At 47.4% G+C, this 20,973-nt stretch overlaps 1 non-coding gene across 1 annotated transcript; it reads left to right on the top strand.

Moving 5' to 3' along the window:
• The first annotated feature begins 20,410 nt into the window (after window positions 1–20,410).
• On the top strand, window positions 20,411–20,549 carry LOC114807068. The gene has a single exon (XR_003755121.1). It is a non-coding gene; the product is annotated as a small nucleolar RNA SNORA7 (small nucleolar RNA).
• Window positions 20,550–20,973: the final 424 nt, after the last annotated feature.

Below are 20,973 nucleotides of genomic sequence, written 5' to 3'. Positions count from 1 at the left end.
ACTAAACGTTTTGGAGGGTACAATACAACAGAGTTGGTAGACACATCCCCTGCCCACGATGAGCTTACAGTCTAGAGAGACAGACATTTATATGAATAACTCATCTATAATATGTAATTTATAGGTATGTACATAAGTGCTGTGGGGCTGAGTGTGGGGTAAGCAGTATGTGCCAAGCACTCTACTCAGCACTGGGGCAGATGCACAATAATCAGGTTGGACAGAGTCCCTGTGCTACAGGGGGTTCACAGTTTAAAGCATGGTGTAGTGGATAGAGCATGGGCCTGCGACTCAGGTCATGAGTTCTAATGTTGATTCCGCCACTTGTCTGCTGTGCAACCTTGGGCAACTCACTTCAGTTCTCTGGGCCTTAGTTCCCTCATCTGTAAAATTGGGATTGAGACTGTGAGCCCCACGTGGGACAGGGACTGTGTCCTACCCGATTTGCTTGTATCCACCCCAATGCAACCTCAGGATGCCTTTCCATTACAGTGCCTGGCATGTAGTAAGCACTTAACAAATGCCATAATTATTATTATTATTATTATTGTTGTTGTTAAAAAGGAGAACAGATATTGAATTCCAGTTAGTCAGATGAGGAAATGGAGACACAGAGGAGTGAAGTGACTTGCCCAAGTTCACACAGCAGGCAAGTGGTGGAGGCTAGAACCCAGGTCCTTTGACTCCCAGGCCCATGTTCTTTCCAAAAGGCACGCTGCTTCTCACAGAGATGTTGTTGCTGAACTATTTTCATTATGTATTAATCGTCCTTCTTACCCCCTGCATGTCCCTCCCTGCTAAGCAACTCCTCAGCCCCAGGCTTTCCCTCCCCCGACCCCACCCCACCCATCCTTCTTATCCCTTGTCTAGGGCCCTGAGCACTTACCTAGCACACATTGAACTATTTTAACTGAGCATGACTTGAGCTGTAGTTCTACAGGGTGACTTTGACGTCACATGAGAAAACAAAATAGTGCTGGGAGCATTGGAAAGGTATCCTGGGCTTGCTTAGTAAGACGTGAGATCAAATGGCATATTTGAGTGGGCCAAAGAGGGAAAGCATAAATGAAGGAAAATTATATTCAAGAAAATTGATGTTTCCTTGGAGAGCATCATTGCCAAATTCTTAGATTGCTAGCCGATCGTGAAAGCCTGATTTACTCGCCTCAACCTCTTGCATCTAGTTAGGGTCTGTTGGTCTAGAAGTGAGCCAACTTCTGGTCTAATGTGGACATTCCATTTTTCAGCTGGCACACCCCGTCCAATTCAGATACATCACTGGCTGCCTTTTATTTTTCATTAATGGTATCTGTTTAAGCACTTACTATGTGTCAAACACTGTTCTAAGCACCGGGGTAGGTACAACTTAATTAGGTTGGATACAATCCCTGTCCCTCATGGGGCTCACAGTCTAAGTAGGAAGGAGAACAGGTATTTAATCCCCACTTTACAGTTGAGGCGCAGATAAGTGAAGTGACTTGCCCAAGGTCACCCAGCAAGCAATTCGCACAACAGGGATTAGAACCCAGGTCCTCCTGACTCCCGGACCCACGTTCTCCCCACTAGGCCACAGTGCCTTTTGGCTCTTTTTAAACATTGTTTTGCCAGCCCTGCCTCCCTATACCTTGACTTCTGCTGCAGAGCAGAGTTCCCGAGGAACTGTTCAGCGGAAACCGGGAAGATACTGAAAAGGCCCCTCTGATCAAGGGAGGCTCAGAGGATGCCCAAGCGAGAAGTAGCATGGCCTAGTGGATAGAGCATGGGCCTGGGAGTCAGAAGGACCTGGGTTCTAATCCCGGCTCTGCCACTGACCTTGGGCAAGTGGCTTCACTTCTCTGGGCCTCAGTTACTTATTATTATTATTATTATGTTGGTATTTGTTAAGCGCTTACTATGTGCAGAGCACTGTTCTAAGCGCTGGGGTAGACACAAGGGAATCAGGTTGTCCCACGTGGGGCTCACAGTCTTAATCCCCATTTTACAGATGAGGGAACTGAGGCACAGAGAAGTTAAGTGACTTGCCCAAAGTCACACAGCTGACAAGTGGCAGAGCTGGGATAGGATAGCTGGGATATGAACCCATGATCTAATAATGTTGGTATTTGTTAAGCGCTTACTATGTGCCGAGCACTGTTCTAAGCGCTGGGGTAGACATAGGGGAATCAGGTCGTCCCACGTGGGGCTCACAGTCTTAATCCCCATTTTACAGATGAGGGAACTGAGGCACAGAGAAGTTAAGTGACTTGCCCACAGTCACACAGCCGACAAGTGGCAGAGCTGGGATTCGAACTCATGAGCCCTGACTCCAAAGCCCGTGCTCTTTCCACTGAGCCAAGCTGTACTTCATCTGTACAATGGAGATGAAGACTCTGAGCCTCATGTGAGACAGGGACTGTGTCCAACCCAATATGCTTGACTTCACCCCAGCGTTTAATACAGTGCTTGGAACACAGTAAATGCTTAACAAGTGCCACAATTATTATTATTCTTATCTGGTGGTGGAAGGAAGCAGGGAGGCCATGAGCTGGCTAGAGCTTCCCTTGCCCTCAGCACATTCTGTGGATGCACTGGCTATGTCTCTGAGGTCTTGGAAATGCTAGAAGTAGCCTTTGGGCATGTGGTTGGGATTCTTTTTTTAAAAAATCTTTGCCAACTGCTGGCAAGTCAAGCATCTGGCAAATTTAATACCCCAGATTTTCTGCAAAAACAACATCACAGAAATGGTCTTCAGAGCAGGACAAGCTTAGCCAAATGTCTTGCCGCTTGCAGATGTGGAAATGGAATGCCTAGAAGGTTAGTGACCCTCAACAGAGATATTAATGAGTTCAGAAAAAATCATGGATAGAATATTTCATTTTCTTGTGCCATCTGGTGGATTTTAATAAAACAGCAGCATTCTGACTTAGCGAAGAGACAGAATCATAAAGGGGTGGTACTTATAGATCATTTCTCATTTGCCAATTGCTTGGCACGGGTTCTCGGTCCTGAAGGAGAATCCGTCCATCTATCCGTCCAACCATCCATCCATCTAACCATCCATCCTTTTTCTCAAAAGGGTCCTGCTACCTCATGTACATATCTGTGATTATTTATTTCTATTCATGTCTGTCCCCCTCTCTAGACTACGTTCTTGTTGTGGGCAGGGAATATGCCTGTTTATTGTTATACTCTACTCTTCCAAGCGCTTAGCACGGTGTTTTGCACACAGGAAGTGCTCGATGTATCTGCTTGAACGAGCAGATGAATGACTACCTATAACGAACTATTTCATTTTAATTCTTAAGGGCTCAGTCCTCAAGGTTTCTGGATGTCTTAACCACACTGGGACAAGCCAAGATTGAAAGGAAAAATTAACTTATCTACAAACTCCCAACTTCCCCCTCTCAAATGAAAGATTTCGAACTTGCCTTAATGGATGCCACTGAATGAACTGTGGAAATTTAGAGTTGGTGCCAAAATCTTCATCAAAGCCATAGACTCATATGGATGACAGTGGCAGAAATGCATATATATTCATTCGTTCGTTCATTCATGTATTCGTATATAGTACGTATACGAAACTCTGCAGTGCTCCCTGAAACACCACTCCTCAACATCAGAGGAGACATTCAGTTTCATGCTTTCTAGTTTTCATTTTCTTCTTCTGCAAAGCTCTCTTAGTGCAAGGAATTTCATTGGAGTTACAGAACATTCTCTTCATACTTTTTAACTCCAAATATTCCTATTTTTAGTATTTGAATATTGCCAAGTTGATGTATTCCAGGCATAAATTTGCCTTTGTTTGGAAGATCCTATTCCTTACTTCTGACGTGTTCCAAAACTTCTCAACTCAAGGGAATTTGACACTACCTTCTTGCTGAAGAGATTTTTGTCTCTCTCCCTTCTGTTCCCTGGAAAACATGTTGTTAGCTACCATGATAGTAACCGGTCCCCAGTTAGTGCTTTTGTGGTGAGTATTCCCAGGATCACACTGTAATCATCTGGGATATTTTTAGACTCGAGCTCACATTTAACTTGAACTATTCAATAACACTGCTTGTCAACGACTAATAAATGATCCCCTCTACAGCCCGAAGCACTGGGGCAGAGCAAGGACGAAGCACTGGGCAGTTTCGGGAAGCTTACATCACTCAGCCATTCACCGAGATTCCAACCATCTCCCTCTGCGGCAGGGGACCTGGAAAAATAAGCACTAGACACAAGATCGTACCATTTAGGGTTTTCAGATTTTTGAAATGATTATCATTAATAATAATATTTTTTAGGGGCTTGCTTACCATGTGTCATGTACTGCATTAAGCACTGGGGTAGATAATCAGGTTGAACTCGGCCCTTATCCAACATGGATGGGGCCAACAGGCTGAAGAGGAGGGAGAAAACAGGAATTGAATCCCCATTTTACAGATGAGGAAACAGAAGCACAAAGAAGCTAAGCGACTTGCCCGAGGTCACAGACCAGGCAAGGGGCAGAGTTGGGATTAGAACCCAGGTCCTCTAACATCTAAGGCCTGTGCTTTTTTTCACTAGGCCACATTGTTTTTCACTGTAATGGTCTTGTTGGATAGCTATTTCTGTCATGAGATAGGTCATGATATCTGATGTAATGCCGCAGAAGCACAGGAGAAATTGTTTGCTTCTAAGAAAGAGTCATCAGAAAATCGGACATAAGGACCAGACAGAATTTCTATCCTAGGACAGAATGGCTAGGACAGAGTATCTCACAGGGTTGGCCAAGCCCCATTTTTTTTCAGTGGTATTTGTTAAGCATCTATTATGTGCCAGAGACTGAACTAAGCACTGGGGTGGATACAAACTGAACAGGTTGGACACAGTCCCTGTCCCCCAGTCTAACTCCCTATTTTACAGATGATATAACTGCGACACAGGGAAATGAAGTGACCTGCCCAAGATCACAGAGCAGACGAGTGGCAGAGGTGAGAGATGGATGTACCCGACGACTCCTCTGCCGCCCACCTGCTATCCCTCCTCGACTCTGCCAACCTCCTCCTCCACCATACCGCGCCCACTCACCGACTCGGTCACACCCTCGATCTCGTCATCTCCTACCGCTGCACTATCTCCTCCCTCACCGACTCTGAAATCCCTCTCTCTGACCATAACCTTCTCACCTGCCTCATCTCTCACACTCCCTCCCCCTGCAAATCTTCGCTACTGCCCCACAGAGACCTCCACTCTCTCGATCCCATCCGTCTTTCCAAAAGCATCTCTCCTCACCTTGCCGCCCTGTCCTCACTTCCCACTCTCGATGATCAGGTCTCCGCTCTCAACTCCACCCTCTCTACACATCTCGACTCTCTCGCCCCCCTTTCCCTCCGCCGCTCTCGCTCCACTAACCCACAGGCCTGGATCACCTCCTCCGTCCGCCTCCTACGTTCCTATGCTCGAGCTGCTGAGCGCTGCTGGCGAAAGTCCAAGCACCAAGCCGACCTCACACACTTCAAATTTATCCTTTCCTGCCTTAACTCTGCCCTCTCCTCCACCAGGCAAAACCTCTTCTCCTCCCTCATCGACACCCATGCCCGTCACCCCCGCCGATTGTTCCGGACCTTTAACTCTCTCCTTAGGCCCCCTGTTCCTCCCCCTCCCCCAACTCTCACCCCCAGTGATCTGGCCACCTATTTCCTCACGAAAATCAACACAATCAGGTCTGAGCTCTCCAAAGTCACCCCTCCGCCTCTCCCCTCCCCCCCACCAACCCTCTCCCCTACTTTCCCATCCTTCCCTGCAGTGTCCTCAGAGGAGATCTCCTCCCTCCTCGCAAGTGCCACCCCCTCCACCTGCGCCTCGGAGCCCATTCCCTCTCACCTTATTAAAACCATCGCCCCTGCCCTCCTCCCTTCCTTAACTTCTATTTTTAACCACCCAATCTCCAATGGCTTCTTCCCCTCTGCCTTCAAACATGCCCATGTCTCCCCCATCCTAAAAAAACCCGCTCTCGACCCCACTTCCCCCTCCAGTTATCGCCCTATCTCCCTACTACCCTTCCTTTCCAAAATCCTAGAACGAGTCGTCTACAATCGATGCTTAGAATTCCTTAACTCCCATTCTCTCCTAGAACCCCTCCAATCTGGCTTCCGTCCCCTCCACTCTACCGAGACTGCTCTCTCTAAGGTCACCCGTGACCTCCTTCTTGCCAAATCCAATGGCTCCTACTCCATTCTGATCCTCCTTGACCTCTCTGTTGCCTTTGACACTTTCGACCATCCCCTCCTCCTCCATACCTTATCTCACCTTGGCTTCACGGACTCCGTCCTCTCCTGGTTCACCTCTTACCTCTCTGGCCGGTCCTTCTCGCTCTCCTTCGCTGGCGCCTCCTCCCCCTCCCATCCTTTAACTGTTGGAGTTCCTCAAGGGTCAGTTCTCGGCCCTCTTCTGTTCTCCATTTACACTCACTCCCTCGGTGAACTCATTCGCTCTCACGGCTTTGACTACCATCTCTACACAGATGACACGCAGATCTACATCTCCGCCCCTGTCCTCTCCCCCTCCCTTCAGGCTCGCATCTCCTCCCGCCTCCGGGACGTCTCCACCTGGATGTCGGCCCGCCACCTAAAACTCAACATGAGCAAGACTGAGCTCCTCATCTTCCCTCCCAAACCCGGTCCTCTCCCAGACTTCTCTAACACCGTGGATGGCGCGACCATCCTTCCCGTCTCTCAGGCCTGCAATCTCGGTGTCATCCTTGACTCGTCTCTCTCGTTCACCCCACACATCCTATCCGTTACCGAGACCTGCCGGTTTCACCTTTACAATATCGCCAAGATCCACCCTTTCCTCTCCACCCAAACGGCTACCTTACTGCTACGGGCTCTCATTATATCCCGGCTAGACTACTGTGTCAGCCTTCTCTCTGACCTCCCTTCCTCCTCTCTTGCCCCGCTCCAGTCTATTCTTCACTCCGCTGCCCGGCTCATCTTCCCGCAGAAACGATCTGGGCATGTCACTCCCCTTCTTAAACAACTCCAGTGGTTGCCTATCGACCTCCGCTCCAAACAAAAACTCCTCACTCTAGGCTTCAAGGCTCTACATCACCTTGCCCCTTCCTACCTCTCCTCCCTTCTCTCTTTCTACCACCCACCCCGCACGCTCCGCTCCTCTGCCGCCCACCTCCTCGCCGTCCCTCGGTCTCGCCTATCCCGCCGTCGACCCCCGGGCCACGTCCTCCCGCGGTCCTGGAACGCCCTCCCTCCTCACCTCCGCCAAACTGATTCTCTTCCCCTCTTCAAAACCCTAAAAACTCACCTCCTCCAAGAGGCCTTCCCAGACTGAGCTCCCCTTCTCCCTCTACTCCCTCTGCCACCCCCCCTTCACCTCTCCGCAGCTAAACCCTCTTTTCCCCCCTTTCCCTCCGCTCCTCCCCCTCTCCCTTCCCATCCCCTCAGCACTGTACTCGTCCGCTCAACTGTATATATTTTCATTACCCTATTTATTTTGTTAATGTAATATACATCACCTTGATTCTATTTAGTTGCCATTGTTTTTACGAGATGTTCTTCCCCTTGACTCTATTTATTGCCATCGTTCTTGTCTGTCCGTCTCCCCCGATTAGACCGTAAGCCCGTCAAACGGCAGGGACCGTCTCTATCTGTTGCCGACTTGTTCATTCCAAGCGCTTAGTACAGTGCTCTGCACATAGTAAGCGCTCAATAAATACTATTGAATGAATGAATGAACCCAGGTCCTCTGACGCCCAAGCCCTTGCTCTTTCCACTAGGCCACGCTGTTTCTCAAATGCTGCTCATCAACTGAAGAGCTGCCAACCCAAACCATGAAATGGCTGAGCAAGAGAGTGAGAGCAGGTGTTTGGGGTGAGGAGTGGTGGCAAGTTGAGGGACAGACTTTGTATAGGAGGGGGTGGGGGGGAGGGGCAGCCAGAGAGCAGGACCTCGGGGCAGGGCGGGAAATGTGTCTGTTTGTTGTTGTACACTCCCAAGCACTTAGTACAGTGCCCTGCATACATTAAGTGCTCAATAAATATGATTGAGTTGAATGAATCAGAGCTGAACTAGCAGTTCACAGCGGCCCCGTGCCATGCCACTGAAGGGAAAATAAACAGGGAAAGCATGGGCCTCGCAGCACGAGGGTCCCAAATTGCCCTTCGGTGTGCAATAAATATTCAGGAACCACTTAAAAATCCTCTCAAAGATTTTTTTCTAATGAGATTTGTTAAGTGCTTATTGTGTGCCAGGTACTGTTCTAAGCGCTGGGGTTATATCTATAAGGTAATCAAGTTGGATACAGTCCCTGTCTCACATACAGCATGGCCTAGTGGAAAGAGCTCGGGCCTGGGAGTCAGAGGTCGTACGTTCTATTCTGCTGTGTGTCCTTGGGCAAGTCACTTCACTTCTCTGTGCCTCAGTTACTTCATCCATAAAATGGGGATTAAGATTGGGAGCCCCGTGAGGGATAGGACTGTGTCCAATCTACTCCAGCGCTTGAAACAGTGCTTGGCCTATAGTAAGTGCTTAACAAATACCACAGTTATTATTATTATTATTGGGCTCACAGTCTTAATCCCCATTTTATGGATGAGGTAACTGTGGCACAGAGAAGTGAAGTGACTTGCTCAAGGTCACAAAGCCAGGATTAGAACCCAGATCCTTCTGACTCCCAGGCCCGTGCTTTACCCACTAGGCCATGCTGCATCTCAAGGATCGACTTCATCGAATCCCGTGACAAACCAATAAATTAATAATTCATATTTTATTTCCGATAACCTGACCCAGGAGTGGTAGGAACATGAACAGAGATCCAGAATGCTTGATCATATTTATTGAATGCTAACCATGTGCAGAGCACCGTACTAAGCACTTGGAAGAGTACAATATAACAGAGTTGGTAGACATGTTCCCTGCCCACGACGAGCTTACAGTCCAGATGGGGTAAGCATTTCATAATTCATCAGTCATTGAGCATCTATAAGTGTGAAGCACTGAATAAAGCATTTGGGAGAGTATAAAAGAAGAAACATGTTCCCTAACTATAATAATTGGGGCATTTGTTAAGTGCTTACTATGTGCCGGGCACTGTACTAAGCTCTAGGGTGAATACAAGCAAATCCGGTTGGCCACAGTCCCTATCCCACATGCGGCTCTCAGTCTTCATCCCCATTTTACAGATGAGGTCACTGAATCCCAGAGAAGTTTATGTGTCTTATCCAAGGTCCCACAGCAGACAAGTGGCGGAGCTGGGATTAGAACCCAGGTCCTTCTGCCTCCCAGGCCTGTGCTCTATCCACTAGGCCTTGCTGCTTCCCCTTGGATTAGAGATTCATTACACGGGCCTCACGATGGCCTGTAGGCCAGCGGGAGACAGGCTGGGTGACTCAGCCACAAGCGACTGGGGTCAGTCTTCCCAGGGTGGGGCAGAGTCCCGACACCTCACTCCCGTCGGTTTTTCTACGTTCTTCAACCTAATCACATTTATTTTTACTAGTATTTGTTAAGCGCTTACTGGGTGCCGGGCACTGTACTAAGCACGGGGATAGATACAAGCTACGCAGGTTGGACCCAATCCACGTCCCACGTGGGGCTCACAGCCTTAATCCTTATTTTACAGATGAGGTAACTGAGGCACAGAAAAGTGAAGTCACTTGTCCAAAATCACACAGCAAAGAGATTAGAACCCAGGTCCTCTGACTCTCAGGTTTGTGCTCCACCCACGAGGGCACATTGCTTGCCCATTGGCCTATGAATGGATGAATCAATCAATCGTATTTATTGATGGCTTACTAAGTGCTTGGGAGAGGACGACACAACAATATAACAGACACATTCCTGGCCCGCAGCGAGTTTACAGCCCAGAGGTAATCTCCATCGGTTTCCCCTTTGTCCCTCCTCCCTGGAAGGTGGGAGATGGGAAGACTGGGGTCTCCGATCCTACTGTTCATGGGGTGGGATTCTGCTTGAATTTGGGACCCCCTTTCGCCAGCTGGACATCTGTCCTGAACCCGATTTTGGTGCTGCTAGATCGTGCTGATTCTTACTGATCCCCTGTGCAGTCAATAGCTTCCCCAGGATCTTCTGCTTTGCTTGGTGCCAAATCTTAATGGATCTCAAATCACTTACAAAAGTTCATTTACACATTATTTTTAATGATTTCTTCCCGGACCTTAGGTTCTAACTTTCGTTTCAGCTTCTGTCACTGACTTGGGTGGACAAACGTTGGTCCCTTTTCACCTCAGTCTACCTCAGTGAAATGGATGACCTTATTTTCCTTTGCGGTAACAGTAATAATAATAAGATAAAGATAACTGTTTTATTTGTCAATCGCTTTCTATATGCCAAGCTCTGTACTAGACATCGGGTTAAATACAACCTGTGCAGATCGGACCCGGTACCTGTCCCACCAGGGGGTCACAGTCTAAGTAGGAGGAAGAACGGATATTGAATCCCCATTTTACAGATGAGAAACCTGAGGGTACAGAAACGTTAACTGACTTGTCCAAGGTCATGCAGCTGGCAAGTGGCAGGGCTGGGATTAGAACCCAGGTCTCCTGACTCCCAGGCCTGTGAAATGGGGATTAAGACCATGAGCCCCAAGCTCGATTTGCTCGTATCCACCCCAGTGCTTAGTACAGTGCTTGGCACATAGTAAGCGCTTAAATACCACAATTATTATTATTATTATTCTTAAGCTCTTGGCAAAGTTCCATGGAAGTGAGACAAACCATCTTTGCCCTCAAGGAGTCTACTCTCTTAAATGGGGTAAAGTAACAGCACTAATAGTACTTATTGATCGTCTGCTGGATACAGTGCATTGTACCATTGATTGAATAATCATGAGAAACAAAATACACTTTTCCTGTCCACGAGGAACTTCCACTCTTTACGAGGACATGTACTCATACAAAAGCAACATGTACTCGTACAAGAGTACTGAAAATGATCCGTTTTAAATGGAATAAACCAGAGACAACAGAGATAACAATATGCCAGCCCCTGAAATACTCGAGATGCTTTCATTCAAGGCAAGGGGACCAAGGTTTGTCACTCCGCAAACAGTTCAAACGTTCTGGGAACCATATTGCCTGTGGAATGCTTCACATTACGATGCATCGAAACTCGACCCTCTAGATCTTCCAAAATTCCCGGCTCCATCTATCCCGAACTTCACACGTTTAACCGCCCCAGAATAAACTTCGATGATCCAGGCTGCTATTTATAATAGGGCCAGCGTTCTCTGGGGCTGATATTAGTTGGGATTTATTTTCAGAGGGCACATCTTCATCTTGGCGAAGAGGATGAACTGGGCTTGGGGGAGGGAACCGAGAGCGGGGCCAGAGCAAACGAGGCAGATGAAGTCTGGACTAAAGTTGGAACAGAGGAAAGAAATCGATGTGCTCTTTAAAAAGAACGCCACATAAAGGGCAGAGCTCTCACTGACGAAGAATGCGTTGATGGAAAGGCGAGAGCCCTCTAAATATGGAAGCTACGATTTGTCGTCTAGCTGGGGGAGCTAAGGCTAGTTAGAAACACTCTCTTTTTTATGGTATTTGTTAAGCACTTATTATGTGCCAGGCACTGTACTAGGTGCTGGGGTAGATACAACCTAATCGGGTTGGATGCGGTTCCCTGTCCCACGTGGGGCTCACAGTCTTAATCCCCGTTTTACAGGTGAGGTAACTGAGGCATAGTGAAGTGACTTGCCCAAGGTGATACAGCAGACAACTGGCAGAGCTGGAATTAGAACCCCGGTCTTTCTGATTCTCAAGCCCGTGCTCTAACCACAAGGCCATGCGGCTTTTCCTCCCAGATTTTTACCCACCTGAGCACAACCAAGGTGCTGAAGGAGGAGGGAACTGAGACAAACCCCGGTTTGGGATTGACTTGAAGGTTCCATCATATCAGTAGAGATTGACCTGGGGGTTCCATCATATCAGTAGAGAGCAAAGACGAAGCTTAGTGTTCCTGACTCCTCACACTATTGCTCTTATCCCAGTCACCTTCACTGGGCTGGCTTGACAATGATGTCCAGAAACAAATGTCCAGAAGTCATTTCTGAGGGGTGACAGGCTGCTAGAGAACTTATTCCCCGTGCCCCTTTCACTGTGCTCATTGAAGCAGCATGGCTCGGTGGATAGGTCATTGGCCTGGGAGTCAGAAGGACACGGGTTCTAATCCCAGCCCTGCTACGTGTCTGCAGTGTGACCTTGGGCCTACTTGGGCCTCAGTTACCTCATTTATAAAATGGGGGTTAAGAGTGTGAGCCTCATGGCGACAGGGACTCTGTCCAACCTGATTAACTTGTATCCTCTTCAACTCTTAGAACAGTGCTTGGCACATAGTAAGCGTTACCTAGTATGATCATTATTATTTCTTGATTCATTCGCTTGTATTTATTGAGCACTTACTGTGTGCAGAGCACTGTACTAAACACTTGGGAGCGTACACTATGACATTAAACAGACATATTTGCTGCCCTATCATTATTATTATTATCCCGTCCGAAACAGATGCCCACAGTTCATTTCTGAGGGATGACAGTCTGCTAGAGAACTTACTCCCTGTCCAGGTAATATCTTTCTGCTCAAACTGAAGTCCAGCCAAGACCTCTGGGAGGAAATCACTTGTCTGGGCCACTGACCACCCACTCACCTGTCCCTTATCTCATGTCTTCCTGAAATGAACATTTTGGAAGGAACCTACACTTTAGCCATAAAGCCAGGCAAGACAATAGCTAATGCCAGCCCTGAGTGGTAACATTTGGGAAGTAGACGTCTGGACTACTCCCAGGAACCCTGGAACCGTTGAATCGACCTTCCTCCCTTTCCTCCAAGAAGCCTTCCCCGATTCCTCCCCAAACCCCAGTCACGTTACCCCAATCGTATTTATCGATGGCTTACTGTGTCCAGAGCACGGTATTAAACACTTGGGACAGTCACTCTTAACATTTTTGTATTTTAGTTCTAGTTTTAGCACTGACAAGGAGAAGCAGGATAGCCTAGTAGATAGAGTACAGGCCCGGGCATCAGAAGGCCTTAGGTTCTAATCCCAGCTCTGCCACTTCCCTGCTATGTGATCTTAGGTATGTCACTTCACTTCTCTATGCCTCGGTTCCCTCATCTGTAAAATGAGGATTAAGATGTGGGACAGCAACTGTGTCCAACCCTATTTACCTGAATCCACCCCAGAGCTCAGTAAGGGGCTGAGCACATAGTAGGCTTTTCAAAAATGCCAAAATTATTATAATAATTATTATTATGAACATAAGCTCATTTATATATATTTGTATATCCGATGACTTTTTCAGTGATTTATCTCTGAAGATTGACTTACTTCCTGCTCTTCCCTTGTTCTGACTTTTAATTATCTATCATTTTAAATAACTGTTCTTCCAATTGTAAAACATTTTTGTCCATCTCCCGCATTGGATTATAAGCCCGTTGGGGCAGGGAACATATGTCTTGCAGCGTGGCTTAGTGAAAAGAGCACGGGCTTGGGAGTCAGAGGTCGTGGGTTCTAATCCCGACTCTGCCACTTGTATGCTGTGTGACCTTGGGCAGTTCATTTAACTTCTCTGGGCCTCAGTTACCTCATCTGTAAAAATGGGGATTAAAAAATGTGAGCCCCACGTGGGACAATCTGATGACCCTGTATCTACCCCAGTGCTTAGAACAGTGCTCTGTACATAATAAGCGCTTAACAAATACCATAATTATTATTATTATTTTGCTGTACTTGCCCAAGTGTGAGCTGCAGTGCTTAGACTTGAAAGCTCATTATGGGCAGGGAATGGGTCTGCTAATTTCTCCTCTATTGTACTCTCCCAAGAGCTTAGAACAGTGCTGTGAATAGAGTAAGCGCTCATTAAATGCCATTAATTGATCAATTGATTAGCGCTCCATAGATGCTCAATAAATACCATTGCCTGACTGGGAGAGAATCATCTGAGGCTTGCCATCCCCCAAATGCTGTTTCTCTCTTCCCCTCGCCAACTTGCATGGACTCAGCGTAGGGGTGGTCACAGATGTCACCACCCCGGTCATGTGCCGACCTCCCCAGACAATCAGGCCCTGATAAGTCATTCCAGTCCCACTTTCATTCGGTTGCTGGGAATATTCATTCAGTCGTATTTATTGAGCACCTACTGTGTGCAGAATACTGTACTAAACACTTGGGAAAGTACAATATCACAATAAACCATGACATCCCCTGTCCAAGGGAACGAGACGGGCGTTAAGAAGCAGGCAGGAATCTCTTAAGACATTTTACTTTTTTTTCTTTTTTCTTTTTTCAAATCACCTGCTTTAGACTCAATGATAGTATTCTGGCCATTTGAAATGACAGAAATGTGCCTTTAGTGAAAAGAAAAAAAATGAAATTTTTCCAGAATAAATAAGTGTCCAGAGTCAAGAATGGGGTAGCAGATACTTGAAATTGCCTTACTTAATAGTAGTAGTCATGTCATTTATTGAACAACTTCTGCACTGTATTAAGTGCTTGGGCAAGTACAATAATAATAATAGTTATTATTATCATATTTGTTAAGTGCTTACTATGTGCAAGGCACTGTACTAAGCGCTGGGGTGGAAATAAGCAAATCGGGTTGGATACAGTCACTGCCCCTTATGGGGCGCACAGTCTCAATCCCCATTTTACAGATGAGAGAACCGAGGCACAGAGAAGTAAAATGACTTGCCCAAGGTCACACAGCAGACAAGTGGCAGAGCAGGGATTAGAACCTACGTCCTTCTGACTCCTAGGCCCGTGCTCTATCCATTATGCCATGCTGCTTCTGAAACAGAAGCAAGAGATACACATCCTACCCACAAGAAGCATATCCTCTGATTATATATTTTATGTGATATATGTATATATATATACCTGATTAATCAGTCAATCATATTTATTGAGCACTTGCTGTGCGCAAAGCCCTGGACTAAGCACTTGGGAGAGTACGATATTAGTTTTAATGCTGCTTTATACTGAGGGTTTTGTTCTTAGGAGCAGTCACAGCCATATTGACGAGCTAAAATGGCAGTGTGTCAGACATTGGTGCCACATCATTCACATCAAATGGCCTTTTAATTCCCAACTCAAGAAAGACTTTATGTCCTTATTTAAGTGGCATTCAGAGATTTTCCAATTCCCTCTAGGGATGCTATGTCTTAAATGTCACATATTCCTACCACGGCCTCTTCATTTGACCTCCTGTCAGATTTAAACCGAATCTGACACTTTAGTCTCCGCATGATTCATTTAAAGCCTTTATCCTATTCTTCTGCTATTTATGAATGATCCTGTTCTTACGCTTCATCTCATTTCCTAAGGCCTTAATATCGTCAGGCCTCCCCGAGGGTCCAGCTGTTGAATTCCAAGGCGAGAGCAGGGAATTTGGGGCACGGCTGTGACTCAGCGTGATCCTGTGTCCCTTGGCTGGATTTTAAGTGCCCCCGTCCAGCTGGATCTTGGCAGCATAGTTAGCGCCGCTGGGGGAGGCCGGCCCGCTGACCTAACTCTCACGAGCCTCTCCTCCCTTCTCCTTCTTCTCTGCCGTCATCACCTCAGCGCCCGGTCGAGAAGCAGAGGAAAGGGGCAGAGGGGTCAGAGGAAATAAGAACAGAGCCGCGGAGAGGGGGAAGAGGGATGCACTGAACCTTGAAGGAAACTCTTTTTTCACACCGTGTGGAGAGAGCCCACAGAGCTGTGGAAGGTGAAATTGGCAATTGACTCCTGACCAGATTGAAAGGGGCTATTGGAAGGAAAACATTAGGGCTTCTAGTTGGTCTCTCCACATCTGGGAGGATGGAGAATAGGGAGGCCAGGCAGCGGACACACTGTGTTTCCAAGTGCTCCGCTGCTCTCGAGCAGGGACAGTGGGCTGGATGGATCAGTGGTATTGCCTAATGGCATTCCTTATGGTCTTATAATAATAATGTTGGTATTTGTTAAGCGCTTACTATGTGCAGAGCACTGTTCTAAGCGCTGGGGTAGATACAGGGTAATCAGGTTGTCCCACGTGAGGCTCACAGTCTTATGAATCCAATTCACAGCTAACGGCTGGTGGAGCCCAGCAGACCGGTTTCCAGGTTCATTCAAACATTCAGTCAGTCGTATTTATTGAGTACTTCCTGTGTGCAGAGCACTGTACTAAGCGCTTGGGAGGATACAACAGAACAATGAACAAACACATTCCCTGTCCACAATGAGGTTCTTCTGGATATGGCACCCACTCCCCTTAGGAATCCAATGTCACTCCCAGCTTATTATTATATAATTATAATATTAATAATGGTGATATTAGTTAAGTGCTCACTGCGTTTCAAGCGCTGTACTGAGTGCTGGGGTAGATATAAGAAATTCAGGTTGGACACAGTCCCAGTCCACATGAGGCTTACAGTCTAAGTAGAGGGAGTAGGATTTAATCCTCAGCTTACAGATGAGGAAACTAAGGCACAGAGAAATTAATTCCCCCTTGGGGGACAGAGATCCACCTAATTAGCTTGTACCTACCCCAGCACTTAGTGTTTGACAGATAATAAACACTTAACAAATACCAGGAAAAAAAAGCGACTTGGCCAGCGTCACAAGCAAACATGGCGGAGTCAGAAATAGAACTCAGGTCTTCTGACCCTCTGGCCGGTGGTCTTTCCACTAGGCCACTCTGCTTCTCAATCTTATTAATTAATCAATTAATCAATCAGTTTTGAGCACTAACTGAGTGCGGAGGACTGTACTAAGCGCTTGGGTGAGTATAGTAGGTAAAGGGGGGATGGCAGAGGGAGTAGAGGGAGAAGAGGAGCTCAGTCTGGGAAGGCCTCTTGGAGGAGGTGAGTTTTAAGTAGGGTTTTGAAGAGGGAAAGAGAATCAGTTTGGCGGAGGTGAGGAGGGAGGGCATTCCGGGACCGCGGGAGGACGTGACCCAGGGGTCGACGGCAGGATAGGCGAGACCGAGGGACGGTGAGGAGGTGGGCGGCGGAGGAGCGGAGCGTGCAGGGTGGGCGGTAGAAAGAGAGAAGGGAGGAGAGGTAGGAAGGGGCAAGGTGATGTAGAGCCTTGAAGCCTAGAGTGAGGAGTTTTTGTTTGGAGCGGAGGTCGATAGGCAACCACTGGAGTTGTTTAAGAAGGGGAGTGACATGCCCAGATCGTTTCTGCGGGAAGATGAGCCGGGCAGCGGAGTGAAGAATAGACCGGAGCGGGGCGAGAGAGGAGGAAGGGAGGTCAGAGAGAAGGCTGACACGGTAGTCTAGCCGGGATATAACAAGAGCCCGTAACAGTAAGGTAGCCGTTTGGGTGGAGAGGAAAGGGCGGATCTTGGCGATATTGTAGAGGTGAAACCAGCAGGTCTTGGTAACGGATAGGATGTCTGGGGTGAACGAGAGAGATTAAGCTCCGCAGCTTAACCCTCTTTTTCCCCTTTTCCCTCTGCTCCTCCACCTCCCACTTCCCATCCCCACAGCACTGTACTCGTCTGCTCAACTGTATATATTTTCGTTACCCTATTTATTTTGTTAATGAATTGTACATCGCCTTGATTCTATTTAGTTGCCATTGTTTTTACGAGATGTTCTTCCCCTTGACTCTATTTATTGCCATTGTTCTCGTCTGTCCGTCTCCCCCGATTAGACCGTAAGCCCATCAAACGGCAGGGACTGTCTCTATCTGTTGCCGACTTGTTCATCCCAAGCGCTTAGTACAGTGCTCTGCACATAGTAAGCGCTCAATAAATACTATTGAATGAATGAATGAATAGTGCAATAGAATTGGTCGACTCGACCCCTGCCCTCAGGGAGTGTACAGTCTGGGTCGGGGAGACAGACATTGAAATAAATAACAGATAAGGGAAGGAATTGAGTATAAGGCTATGTAGCTAAATGCTGGGGGCTGGGGTAGGATGAGTATTAAAGTGCTTAGAGGGCACTGACCTAAGTGTATATGTGACGCAGAAGGGAGGGTGAATAGTTTGGGGAAAGGAGAGGCTTGCCAATGACCTCTCGACCATGTCCTGCCTCTGGCCTAGAACTCCCTCTCTCTTCATATCTGATAAATATGACCTGATATATATATATATAAATATATACATATATATATATATTGCGAGAGAGAAAGATACAGATATATCTGACTCTCCCCTCCTTCAAAGCCTTATTGAAGTCACATCTCCTCCAAGAGCCCTTCCCTGACTAAGCCCTCCTTTCCTTTCCTCCCACTCATTTCATCACCACCTTGATTTGCTCTCTTTATTCACCACTCCTCCCAGCCCCACAGCACTTTTGTACATATCCGTGATTTTATTTATATGTCTTTCTCCCCTTCTAGACCATAAGCTCATTGTGGGCAGGAAATGTGTCTGTTATGCTGCTGTACACACAGTAAGCGCTAAATAAATACGATTGGCTGAGTGACTGAGAGGTTAGGCAGGGAAGGCTTCTTGGAGGACGTATGCTTTTAATAGGACTTTAAAGAGGGGGACACTGAACAACTACTGGGGGGACCCTGAATCCCACCTTCTTCCACTCCCACCCCTCTCAGTCAGCAGCTTAGAGAATTCCTGATTCATTCAATCATATTTATTGAGCGCTAACTATGTGCAGAGCACTGTACTAAGCACTTGGGAGAGTACAAATTAACAATAAACGGACACATTTCCTGCCCACAACGAGCTTACAGTCTAGAGGGGGAGACAGACATTATTATGGTGCAGGTCCTTCCCTAGCAGGAAACAAATTCAGAATGGCAGGAGACAAGTCAGTCATTCCTTCAATCGTATTTATTGAGTGCTTACTGTGTGCGGAGCACTATACTGGGGAGAGTACAATAGGACAATGTAATGGACACATTCCCTGCCCACAACGAGCTTACAGTCTAGAGGGGAAGACAGACATTAATATAAACAAATACATTACAGATATATACATAAGTGCTGTGGGGCTGGGAGGGGGGATTTCATTCAATCATATTTATGAAGTGCTTACTGCATGCAGAGCACTGTACTAAGCGCCTGGGAAAGAACGATTCAACAATAAAGAGTGAAAACCCCTGCCCACAATGAGCTCACAGTCTGAGGGGGTGGTGAATCAAGGGAGCAAGTCAGGGTGACAAAGAAGGGAGTGGGAGGAGAGGAAAAGAGGGCTTAGTTAGGGTAGGCCTCTTGGAGGAGATGAGTCTTTAATAAGGCTTTGAAGTTGGGGGAGAGTCATTGTCTGTGGGAGGAGAGAAGGCCTAGGTGGTGGGGGGTAGGGAGCAGGTAGGGACCGAGGGGGAGAAAGCAAAGAGGGAGGGGGGGAAAGCAGAAAGTGGGTGGAGCAGCAAGGTGAGAATTGAGAGGATAGCAACACTACAGCCCACAGGGCCCAGGGGGTGATATTAGCCTCCCGGTATGAAGGCAGTAGGCGTGTCATGCTGGGAAGGATTTTCCCCTTGGCTAGTTGCCCACCCGTGGTAGAGAGCTGAGGTTAGATTAATGATAGGTCCAGAATCACCCAGCTAGTCAATAGGCAAGTCAGAACAGAGCCTAGATGGCCTGATTCTTTCCATTACCATCCCCGTCTCTGCCCGAAGTGAAAGGGATCGGAGGAGCCCTGGGCCATCTTCCATGACAACACACGATCAACTCATTTCAGAAGCTAAAGCAAAAGAGAGACACACAATCTGACCCACTGTGCACTTCAAAACAGCTCAGATGGAATTTACCTTTCGCTCCCCAAACTTGCCCAGCGACACTGCCCCTCTTACTTAAATTTAGCCTTCGGAAGTGGGAAATCCTGAGGGAAAATAGTAACAAGCGAAACTTCGATATCCATCAAAGGATTATGGGTAATCCCTGAATATATTCATTCAAATGAGTGGATATTTGAATTTCCATTCCTTTCTAGGGAACGTTCAGTGTTAAAATTTAGAGAGCAGTCATAAAAAGCCCATGCAAAGCCACACTGTGTTAGAAAGGCTCGCACATAGAAGAAATTGAAACTGAACTGGAATGAAGCAAGCTTAAATTGTTACCCACTACACAAATGAATAACTGCCGGGAACTGTGGAGGCTGGGGGGTTTGTTGAAGCGGGGTTTTTTTAATAGCATTTGTCAGTCAGTCAGTCAATCACTTTTACTGAACTCTTACTATGTGCAGAACAATGTACTAAGTGCTTAGGAGAGGACAGTACAACCATAAACAGACACATGCTTACTATGCGCCAGGCACTGTCCTAAGCGTTGGAGTAGATTACAAGCTAACCAGACTGGACCCAGGAATGTCCCACATGGGGCTCACAGTCTTCATCCCCATTTTACAGATGAAGGAACCGAGGCACAGAAGAGTTAAATGACTTGCCCAAGGTCCTACAGGTTTTCTGTCTTTCCCTGCCACCCGGCCACTGTCACCAGGCCAGAGACCCACCCTGTTGGCACAGGTAGGCGTGACCCTACTTTCCCAACTTGTAGAACATAAGAACCCCTTGCAGGGTTGCACCTGGAGAGTTTCCAGTCCTCTTCCAGTCTCGGACAATGGAAGGGAGAGTCAAGCAGAGGCCTACCCATTCCATTCCTAGCTTGGCCAGTGGCTAGGGAGTGGAAGGCCATCTGCTACAAGTCAAAACTCACCCGTGCTGGACAGCGGAGGCACGGGAGAGAGTCGAGGGCAGAGACTCGAATTGACTGCATGGAAGGCGGCAGTGGTAAACCGCTTCCGGATTTTTACCAAGAAAACTCTATGGATCCACTACCAGAACGATTGCAGATGCAGAGCGGGGCGTTGTGGGAGAGATATGTCCATGGTGTTGCTATGGGTTGGGAACGACTCAACGGCATAAGACAAGACAAGAACATGAGAAAGATTGTGTCTGTTGGATAGAGTGACCACTGATTGCCCCTTCGGAGACTGCCGGCTACAACGCACACAACACTGTATGTGTGTTATGTTTAGCGCCCAGAGTAACGTTGTGGCATCATTCGTCATGTTCGGTGGAAGTCCCTCCTAGTTCCCCACTCTACAGCCTTTTCCTGGGGGCCCCGACA

The sequence above is a fragment of the Ornithorhynchus anatinus genome, chromosome X1, assembly GCF_004115215.2.
Source record: "Ornithorhynchus anatinus isolate Pmale09 chromosome X1, mOrnAna1.pri.v4, whole genome shotgun sequence".
NCBI classification, from domain to species: Eukaryota; Metazoa; Chordata; class Mammalia; order Monotremata; family Ornithorhynchidae; genus Ornithorhynchus; species Ornithorhynchus anatinus.
The sequence above is the reverse complement of the archived record's forward strand: the minus strand, read 5'-3'. Positions and strand labels throughout refer to the sequence as shown.